Source organism: Anoplolepis gracilipes, unplaced genomic scaffold (genome assembly GCF_047496725.1).
Source record: "Anoplolepis gracilipes unplaced genomic scaffold, ASM4749672v1 Contig18, whole genome shotgun sequence".
Taxonomy (NCBI): Eukaryota; Metazoa; Arthropoda; class Insecta; order Hymenoptera; family Formicidae; genus Anoplolepis; species Anoplolepis gracilipes.
The window spans coordinates 1282446-1293682 of NW_027328669.1; the positions used below are offsets into that span (position 1 = coordinate 1282446).

General features: G+C 38.1%; 1 pseudogene; it reads right to left on the reverse strand.

Moving 5' to 3' along the window:
- Window positions 1-6435: 6435 nt before the first annotated feature.
- Window positions 6436-8103, reverse strand: LOC140675738 (uncharacterized; annotated as a pseudogene).
- Window positions 8104-11237: the final 3134 nt, after the last annotated feature.

The following is an 11237-nucleotide window of genomic DNA, read 5'->3' on the forward strand; positions in this document are numbered from 1 at the left end:
GAGGTAACTAGCGGTCTCCCCTAGTGACTTTGTGGAATATTCACCACACCGGAGTGTGCTTAGCACCCTCTCAACCTGGAGTTTGCTCGCCTGTTGCTTGTAAACGAAGCCCCAGGGCTCCCGGTTGCCGTGCGATGTGACGAACTTCCGCCAGCTAGCGAGTTTCGCCCGCTTCACTCCCCTACAGTACTGCCTTCGTGAAGAACGATACTCCAGCAGCACCCGGAGGTAAGTAGGGTCCTCTCGCCCTCCCTGAAGGGCACGACGCAACCTATATACCTGTTTCTTAATTATAGTTAATTTTTTAGTCCACCACGGGTTGGACTTCCTAAATTTGCGCTTCCTAGGCATTGACGCGACACAGGTCTCCGTGAGCACCACTGTGAGCGTTTCTGCCATTTTCTCTACTTCTATTGCGGAGCACAGATCGATAGCCTCCAGTTGCGATCTTGAAAGATCTGTCAGGGTGACAGAGAACCGTTCCCAGTCGGCCCGACTTGTGTCGAACCTCGTGTTCCCAGCGCCCTGATCGGCACCTGACTCTTTCGGCAATCTCAATCTTATGTCCACAGCCCTGTGGTCACTGGTGGTCCAGTCACACCTTACCTTCCAGTCACAGATGAACTTGTTCATGGAGGGCGACGTCAGGGTTACGTCGATGAATGACGAACCCCTTGTCGTCCAAAAGGTGGGCGGCTGTCCAGCATCGTTGACCACTGACAAGCCAAATGCCCTGATGAGGTCCTCGAATCTGGCACCTCTATCGTCTGTCTCTTGGGGACCCCAGAGTGACGATCGAGCATTGGCGTCTACACCTATAATAAGTCTCTCCCCCCTCAGTGAACGAAGCACCGTTTCGAGGTGGCTGAGGTGCTTCTCAATCTCGTCGCTGTACTGGAAGTAGCACGAGACAACGTAGAAGGAGAAGCTGGGGGCCCGCACTTCCACGCAGACACAATGCGTAGTGCTAAGCTGCGAGACGAAAACCGTATCTAAATTGGGATTGCAGATTACCACTGCTGCCCACGGACATTGTGAGCACACTGCGGCAACCCTCATCCCTATGCCTAATCCTACGACTTTGTAACCCGAACCTTGTCTCCCGACGTGTGGTTCCTGCAATACTAAGACGTCAAGTCGCTTTTCGACTACGAGTTGACGTACCTCACCCGTTACTACAGCCGAACGTCGCATGTTCAGCTGCAGCATCCTAACACCCGTGGACGCACTATCTAAGCTAGAGTTTATCCTACCTAATTCCTGTGGCGCCGGGCCACTCGCTGTGTGGGGTGGGGTTGGGTCCGCAATCTAACCGTCTTTCGCACCGTTGTCGCAATGTTCGCGGATCTAAGCGCGGGTCTAATCGCGGGCCTAATCGCGGACTTTTCTATCTCGCGCGCTATTTGTTTGACGCCGGTCTCCGATTCTCGCGCTGAATTGACCGACGCCGACCTAATCGTAGTAATGAGACATCGCTCTAATACGACGTACGCGGCTCTAATCCCGGTTGTTTCGCGATTCACGAACGCGGTTCTAGCGGCAGGAAGGCCGCAATCTCGGGGCTGTGCGCCATCGCGTATTGTGTCACGGGCCCGCCCGCGCACAGCTCGGTGAGGCGCTCTCGAGGAGGCAGAGGCCGCCACCGAGCACGCGGTCGAGCAGACCCGCGACTCAACGACGGAGACACCCCGCGCTTCCCTACTCGCGGCCGCGCCAGACCGGAAGCGGTCGGCCAGGCGGGCACTCCTCCTCACCACGTCAAAGATTTTATTGAATTTCATTGTGATTCCCACGAGTACGGTGGAAGGGGTGGTCGAGCGATGTAGAGCCACCTTTACGCCGCCAAGCCTAGATACACCGGGAGGACGGCAGGTATCCCGGGACGGACCATTCGCGACCGCGACATTTTTCGTCTACGCGATCATGCAGACCCTAAGCACGGTTCCTAACACCTTAGTCTTTAGACGTTATGCGGGCCCGACCTCGACGAAAGCGACCGCGACGACAACAACGACCTAACGACCGCCCTAGCCGACGAAGCCACAGACGGCAACATCCAAAACCCGATTGTACCTGAAAATAAAGTTCCTGAAAATAAATGGAAAATTAATCACACGCACACACACACTCACACGTGGGAGTCACTGGGATCGGGGTGGTCCCCGCCTCTGGCCCGGCGGGTGACTGATTCACCCATCCAGTCCTTCGGGCGAGGGTCCCGACCGGCTCCCACTTTTCCCCACTGAGGGACGCTTCACGGCAGGAGCACCCACCGCTCCGCACCCTCATCCCGCGGGAGCACCCGCATGAAATTAGGAGGGAAAAAAAAAAAAAAAAAAAAACGGGGGGACGGCCATAGACCGTCTGAACAACGCACGAAGTGCGCTTGCCACATAAGAGCCATTCGTTCAGCAAGCTGACACCGACTCGTGGCAATGCTGTTTGGGCACGTTGGCTTCACCTTTCGGTTACTAGGCCCCCTCACCACGACAAGGTGTGCCCACGAGGGGGAATTCTTTGTTACAGTAGCTTGTTATTTGTTGTTGTTTGTCACCCCTCGGGCGATCGTTTTTTGAAAAGACGGTTTGATTTTCGAGCGTTTTCATGCGCGCCGTGCGGCATGATCAATACGGCATTATCAAAATAGTAAGAGATCATTGCATTATATATTCGTCAATTGCGCTGGTTCGATACATTTTGTTTTCCGACAATCGATACATTTATATATATAAGGTAAAATGTTATCGTACGAATAGATAATTATAATATATTAGATTGCGCAACGCTATATATATTTCTCTTTTTTTCGATCTATATATATTTCTTATTTTTATGTATATAATTCAAGAAACATTAACATTATTTATTATATATTTATTATATATTTATATTTTATTTATATTGTTAAATTATAGTTTTAACGAATTTATATTGCGACCGATATTGTACTTATTAGTTATATTTATTAATGTACGCTGAAGAAAACTCAAAATGAGCTCGAAACGTTCGTTCGATTTTATGTTTTTTAAATTATACTAATTTATAACACATGCGTAGATTTCGTTTATTGTTAATAAACTAATTTTGTCACTACATAAAATATTCTATTATATCTACAGTGTTCTAATTATTCTCAATTGCCACCTAATTCCGTTTATACGTTATTTGCTCTCTACTGTCTTTATTGTTTTTTAATTTTATTTACACAGAGAGCCTTGATACTAGTTATTTATCATATATAGACTTTAACTGTATGGCGTTGACATCATTTCCCTCTTAATTAAAGAGAGCTTTTTTATTTGATTAATTATATTTTTTTTTGGTTGTTTCCACATGGATATTCTTTATTCTTTCAAGTCATCAATTTGAAATATCTATTTTTCTATGTGTGTAATATAAAAATTTTTAATAAATATACATCTTAAAATCATAATAAATAAATTAATATGTATGATATATATATACATATGTAATATATATAATAATATATAATAATAAATATAATAATAAACATATAATTCATAATATAACAAAAAGTAAAAAAAAACATTTAATGTTTTCACGCATCAAGAAGCGAGAATCGAGAAGCGAGAAGCGAGAAGCATCGCTCGTTGCCAGCTTGGTTGGAAGGAGACAGAAAATAATCTATCCATCCTTTTCTATTAGCCAGCCGAAGTTAGCCGAGCATCGAGCTCACACGTACGCGGTACGGCGCTTGTGTGTGTTTCCCTTTCCTACAGTCGCACGCAGCAGATACGGTTGCTGGTGTGGGCAACCTGGCATCTCTGCCAGACACTTGTCCTGATCCTGAATCCGGCCGGGCAAGAGCCTCAGAGTTAAGCTCCGAAGCGAAGCCAGCAGCTAGATTCAAACCTCTCTCCAAGTTCCTGACTGTCGATCCGGAAGAAGGGTGTTCTCTTCCTCTGCCAGGTGTTCCCGGTGACCGACTCCGCTTTCGACCACGCGATCCGGAAAGAGAGTGTTCTTTCCTTCTACCGGGTGTTCCCGGCGGCCGCGATCCCGACCAACCGTCGATCCGGGAGAAGGGTGTTCTCTTCTCCTGTCGGGTGTTCTTGACGACCGATTCCTCGCTCGACCACGCGACCCGGAAGGAGAGTGTTCTCTCCTTCTGCCGGGTGTTCCCGGCGGCCGCAACCTCGACCAACCGTCGATCCGAGAGAAGGGTGCCCTCTTCTCCTAGGCTGCGTTCAGAAACGCTACCCTGAGGGTAGAGTCGGGTGAATTATGAAGGGGGAAGAGTGTACCTCAGGTGTGAATAGTTTCCGAACGGCAAAATATAAACGAAAAGATGGCGAATGAAAGGCGGTCTCAGAGAAATACTACTGTGGCTTGTGCCATAGGTGTTGGACAAGAATTAATAAGGACAACTTTAAATAGTTTATATTTAGAAAGTAGTGATGATGAGACAGAAAACAAAATGATTGAAGAAGGAAATTTTGTTGAAGCTCAGATAAGATTTAGTAATCGAGCCTGTAATAAGGTTAGGAAACGAGTGTATGTCAACGAAATTATACCAAGATTTAATAATGAAGTGTTTCGTCAACATTTTCGTATGACCAGAACAACTTATGAAAATCTCGAACGACGGCTAATTCCAATATTAACACGTACGGAGAAAGAAGGAAGACCGATGATCCCAGTTAGACATCAACTTTTGTCAGTCATTTGGCTTTTAGCAACTCCAGATTCTTTTCGGTAAGCATAACATTTTTTACAAGTATAAATATAAATATAAAATTGTTCTATTAATGATTTATACATTAATTAGATCAATGTTATAGGTCTGTTGCAGATCGTTTCAATATGGCAAAATCTATATTATATGATTTTTTTTGTAGAGTTGTGAATGCTTTAAATGTCATAGCAGACAGTGTTATTGTATGGCCACAAAGGGACAGATTAACTGCTGTGAAAAAAAGATTCAATGAAATTGGTGTCCTTCCAGATGTCATAGGAACTATTGATGGCTCACATATACCTATCCTTGCTCTACATGTAAGACTTCTATTTTAATTATCTTACTAATTATACATTGATCCTAATAATATAACTTATCTTATTTTTATATTCTTATTTATCCAGATTAACTCTTAATCATATAGAACCAGGAAATGCGAGTATGTTCTTACTTTGCAAGCTGTTTGCAATGCAGATACGGTATTTACAGATTGTTTTGTGGGATTTGCTGGTTCAGTGAATGATTGTAGAATATTTAGAAACTCAGATTTGTGGATGTCTGTGCAAGAAAATCGTGCAAAGTTCTTTCCAGGAAATGAGTATATTATTGGTGATAAAGCTTATCCAGTTCTCTCTTGGTGTATCCCACCCTATATAAATAAAGGAAATTTGACAGCTGTTAGTGATCCTTGTTGCTTTCTTAATTTCTTTCACATTTTCATAAACTACGTCTGATGTTTTCTTTTTTGTCTACAGACTCAAGTCAACTTCAACACAGAATTATCAAGAATGAGACAAGTAGTGGAAAGAGCATTTACTTTATTAAAGGGGAGATTCCGAAGACTGAAATATCTGCACATGAGTGTAGCAGATCTCATTCCTTCTGTGATATTGGTTTGTTGTGTGTTACACAATCTGTGTTTGGAAGGATGTGATGACATAATAGATGATTTTATTGAAGAGTAAATAATAATTGATGAAAGAATTAGTGCTGAACGATATCAGATTCGAGGACCAATTAATGAACCTGTGGAAGAAATTGTATATAATGATGTTCAGGGTCCAGCGAAACGTAATTATATAGCATCATTAATTACTTGAATTGTGAAACAAAAATACAGTCTAATAGCATATCTAAGAAATTATATTTTATTTTATTATTCTGTCCACCATTTAGTATAATCTATTAATTTGACCACTAAATTTATATTTATAAAACCACTAAATCTATATTAACATTATATTTATGGAAATTCTGAGTCATTTTATCTAATAATAAAGGAAATAATAACTTTTTATAGAAGATATATATTATAATAATTTGGCATATAATCTTATTTCACAAAATAACAACTAAAATAATAAAATGAAGACTCAAAACAATAACTGAACAATAAATAATGCACCTCATATAAAAAATAATAAATTTTCTTATCTATATATACTTATAGGGTATAATATTGATTAAATCACGTACAAATCTTTTTTTTCTCTTAAATGTAAAATAATTAAAACAAATAGGCATTCTTAACTTTTGACTTTAGAGATATCAAACTTTGCACTATAAAAATAAAACATAAAAACAAAAAAATGTTCATTAAAAACAGTCTTTAGTTGTACAAATAACAGAAAAATATGAAATCTGAAGATAGGATTCTATACATAACTTTTTCTCAATAATAACAATACTTAATATCCTATCAGCAGATTCAGAATGCAACTCTAGATAAAATATATGAAACTCTAGCTTAAAAAAATATGAAATATATATTCTATTATATGTATTTGTAATCACTTATTAGAGAATGTCATTATCACAGACTTTTAAAATACTTGCAATAGAATATTTCATGCCTATTCTAATTTTTATAATTTCTCAATGAGCTTTGCCATCATTTCTTTATATGCAGCAACTGCTCGATCAGATACTGCTATTAACTCCTTGTGACGGTGCTCTCTTGCCTCTTCTCTTTGCTTAGAATCTTCACGTAAACTAGCAGACCATTCGCCCAGTTCCTTCTGAACTCTAGTCTTCCTCACTTTTTTCTTTTTATCACATTCATTGCTGGATTCATTTTCTATGTCACTATGTTGAGAACTACTATCTTGAGAAGTGGATATTGCTCGCTTTCTCAAATTGGAGGCTAAAGCTACAGGTTAGATACATGGTTTATCTTCTAATACCTCTTCAAGCTCATCAAAGAATTTACAGGTCATTGAACCATTGCCTGATTGTTTGTTATGATCTTTTACTTTAACATATTTCTTGCGTAGTTCTTTAAATTTATTTTCACATTGTATGCCTGTGTATAACCACTGACTATTTTCATTTTGAAGAACAATGGCAATCTTTTTCCATACATCTGAGGACTTGCATTGTCCACTTTTAAAATCATTCTCATGTTTTTTCCATGCATAAATTAATCGCTTTGTAGCATTAGGATTTTTCCAAGATGCTAAAAATAAATGCTATATTAGAGTTATTGTCAACATTTAATAGTCATGTCAGTAAAAGGATATTATTTATAATTATATATATTAAAAATATTAAAGAAATATGATGTGATAAAAATTCATACCACATTGAGTTGACTGAGTACTCGTAAATGTACTGCTAGATTCAAATAAGTTCTCGGGTTTATTACTGTTTATAATTGTTGGGTCTAAATTAAAGAACGCCAAAGATTCTTTGGAAACGGGTATTGATGTTGAATTTTTATCTAAAAAGAAAAATACTTCTAAATATTTCTAACCTAAGATATGCGTGTCTTAAGAAGCGTAAATAAATAAAAAAATTTATCGCTTACTTATCATATCATATATTACTAAATATCCTTGAGGATCGTACAACGGTTGATTATGTTCATCAGTTATCAATTTATGTCTATCTTTTAATAAATTTATACACTCCATAGTTAGGCTGTGTTCGAAAAACATCACTCGTGTACATATTAACATATATCTGTCCTTGTTCCATTTTTAATAAATCACAAAGATAAAATGACACTCTGAACCACAGACTATATATATATAGAAGTCTTTGCTCTGAACGCACGAAAGTAGTGTTCTCGAACGCAGCCTTAGATTTAGAAATCCCGCCACATATAATAAATTACCCACATTCACCCTGAAATTTTAGGGTGGAAAATTTTCCTCCTAAAGTGCACCCAATAGTATTTCCGAACGACTCTACCTTGGTACACCTGGAATGTTTCCGAACGGCACAAGCTTTCACGGATGCACCCGGGTGAAGTTTCCGAACGCAGCCCTACCGAGTGTTCCCGGTGACCGACGACGGCGCGCGCCCGATCGCCGGCCAGCTAGTAAATACCCGCTCGCAACCCGCGTCGCCTAGCTTGTAGATAACCAGATGTACCGCTCGCAACCCACCTAGCTTGTAACAATCCATGCAACCCGCATGTAATACGCACCGCTATAACCCGCGCCGCTAACCGCTTGCACCCGTACCGCTTGCATACCACGCTTGCGCTCCCACTCACACCTCCACATACTCACATACATCATTACACATGTAAATAGCACACGATCACAACCACATGTAAATATTCCCGCTGAATAAACATTTGTCACTAAAAAACCCGTTCTCGTCAATTGGAGTCTTCCCCCTTCTCCCGAATCCTGGCACCGACGAGCTTGTTCGAGACGTCGGGAAAGGTGCACCGTTACAAACTTATTAACGTTAAGTTGGCTCTCTTAATCGTGATTATTTTACGAACATATGGAACAACGAAATTAGCATATAACATTCAATTTTATAACAGAAACTTTGTCAATAATAGGACAAATTTAATATGATAAAGTTAATATGATAAAATGGTATTTTGTTTACTATTAATAAAAAAAATTTAATATATTGAAATCAAACCTGTCTTTAAAATATTGATTATAATTTAAATAATGGAACAGATGATGCTTTCTCTTGTATAAATGTTCGAATATCTGTAATATCGTAACATGCAATCAAAAGACTTTGACATAAACTATCGAATGCACATGTATTCGTTACTTTTATTGATTTGCCCTCCAATGTTATTTTTTGTAGATTGAGGCAATTACCATTTCTTAAAAGGGGTATTTTTTTGTTTGATTTCGATTTTAAAATATCCGTTATTTCATCCATCCGTTGACGTAAATATTTACCTACTTTCCGTTTCTTGGATTGATCAGTGATTTTTCCTCTCCAATTTTCTATCTCTCGTAAAGCAGTAATTTCCGGATTTGTTAAACTATTTTCTAAGTCAGAAACGGAATGCTTTTTAATCTTTGTTTTCTTTGGTTGATTATTTCCTATTTCTGTCTTATCAATATTTTCTTTGTCAGACATATATAAATTTACACATTCGTCGATTTTACTGATTTCCATTGATTGCTTTTTAAATCGTGGTCACTTGTCGGTAATTCTGTATTATTAGAATCGAAAGTTGCTTCATTCAAAGTTTCGGTCAAAATTTGAGGCATATATAGTTTACAATCGACTAGATCCGAATTTGTTGATATATCAATTTGTGTATCAGGAAGTATATTAGTATCTGCTATAATGATGCGTCCAATCAAATATTTAATATGTTCTTCCACAAATTTGTCTACTCTTAAAGGATTATTAATAATTAAATTTTTTAATTTGTTGAATTCACTTTCAATTGCAGCACTCGATGCTGGTATACGTCCATAACCAAATTTGTCCGTGTATATATTACTCCATAAAGGAATTGTACCAATATCACGCAATAATTTCACAATATGAGGTGCATAATGTGCATTAGCCTGTGTGCCATTCTGAGAAATACTGTCTTGAATTTCACAATTTATTTCTTCTCCCCATTTTGACCACCAATTCGAAGTTATTTCTGTTTGTTGTTCGTCTTTTTCAGGTACTGTGTGTGGGTTGGATTTTTCATTAAACTTTTCCTGAACAATTATCATTTCTTTTCTGGTGATTGATGTTCCAAAAATTGTTTTTAAATCTCACAATCGGCTTTTTCGCATGTTCCTTGCAAATTGCCTTCTAATTCACATTGTGATACAATCAAAACCGCTCTCAAAATTTTTCTTGCTTTTTCTATTCGACGACACAATACAATTTGCCCAATAACCGCAAGAAAAAAAGTACGAACTGGCCTTAATGCAGATCTTAGGGCATTGGAATATGTTTTCATAAAATGAGCAACATCCATACGAATATAAGACTCTGGTATTGTATTTCGACAAGCATCCGCATATCGTTCAATGGTTGGATAACTGGTAAATTCTTTTATCACAGCAGTTAACAAAGCTCGTGAAGTGTCTGTTACGACTTTTTTGGGATGTGGAGCACCTATTCTGCACCATTCCATTAACCAAAATCTAATAAAAGTCGATGTATGTATTTCAGTCAAAAATTGTGAAACTGAAAATTGACCAGCAACAGAATTAATAACTGCATGATACAAAAAAATGTAATGAGATGACGTTCCATCTGGTCTATTCAATCTTGGAACTCTAACACCACTTGCATCAATATATAATGTTATATGTTCAACTTTTAATAGCTTTTTGTAAATCTGGATCTGATGTGAAGTAAAATAGATGACATAAAATGGATCTAGGCCTATATTATGTACAACATTCTTTCCAACAGCCGTAGTTTTTAAAATTTCAAAAGCTTTTATTGGATCTGCATCGAGATAATCGGAAGCAATTTTTTCATGCTTTGCTTTATGTAATACATTTGCTGTATAAAACAGGGGAGCTTCAGACCCTCCTGGAGACATTAATCGTTTCGCTTCTTCAGCTCTGAAAAGTTCTACACTTTTCTGGCATAATATTTCTCCAACTTTTTTTCGACGAGCACGCCTCAAATTTCGTTTTCCACATTGTCCAGTGCCAGGTGTTAATGTGCATTCTAGTTTTACACAGTTTCATAATTTTTTAATATTCCCCGGAATATTGCTTCACAGTGATATTTTCCTAAAAAAAATGTTTTCTATTATTTACTTGACCGGTTTTACATCTTTGTCAATTAAAAATAAGCATTTTACTCATTACTTTATGATTATGTTTTTATGTATCTAATAAGATACCTGTGCGCGCGTATACGTGTATAAATATGCGTGTGTTATGTATGCGCAAGATAATTTGAAAATTTAAGACATAATATGCATATGCAGAAAGAAAGAATCAAACTAAATAAGACAATTATGTATTATTTTGCAAACAGTCGCTTGAAACTTAAGACATTAATCAAAGAAAATTGATACGCACGTTATTTTGAAAATAAAAAAAAACAAAAAAAGATACTTTATATACTTACCATCAATATGACCGTAATCAGAATTCTATGTTAAATAGTGTCCTTTAAAATTGATTCCACATTGAATTTATGTTTCGTTCCAAATTTTTTGCGCTATTACATCTTCCCATTCTCCACTTTTAAATCGTACACAAATTCGTTTTCCATACACTTTTGTATCCAATAAAGATTGATATTCTTTTTGCGTTAATGTAATAGGAAATATTTCTTCATTACTTATATTAACAGC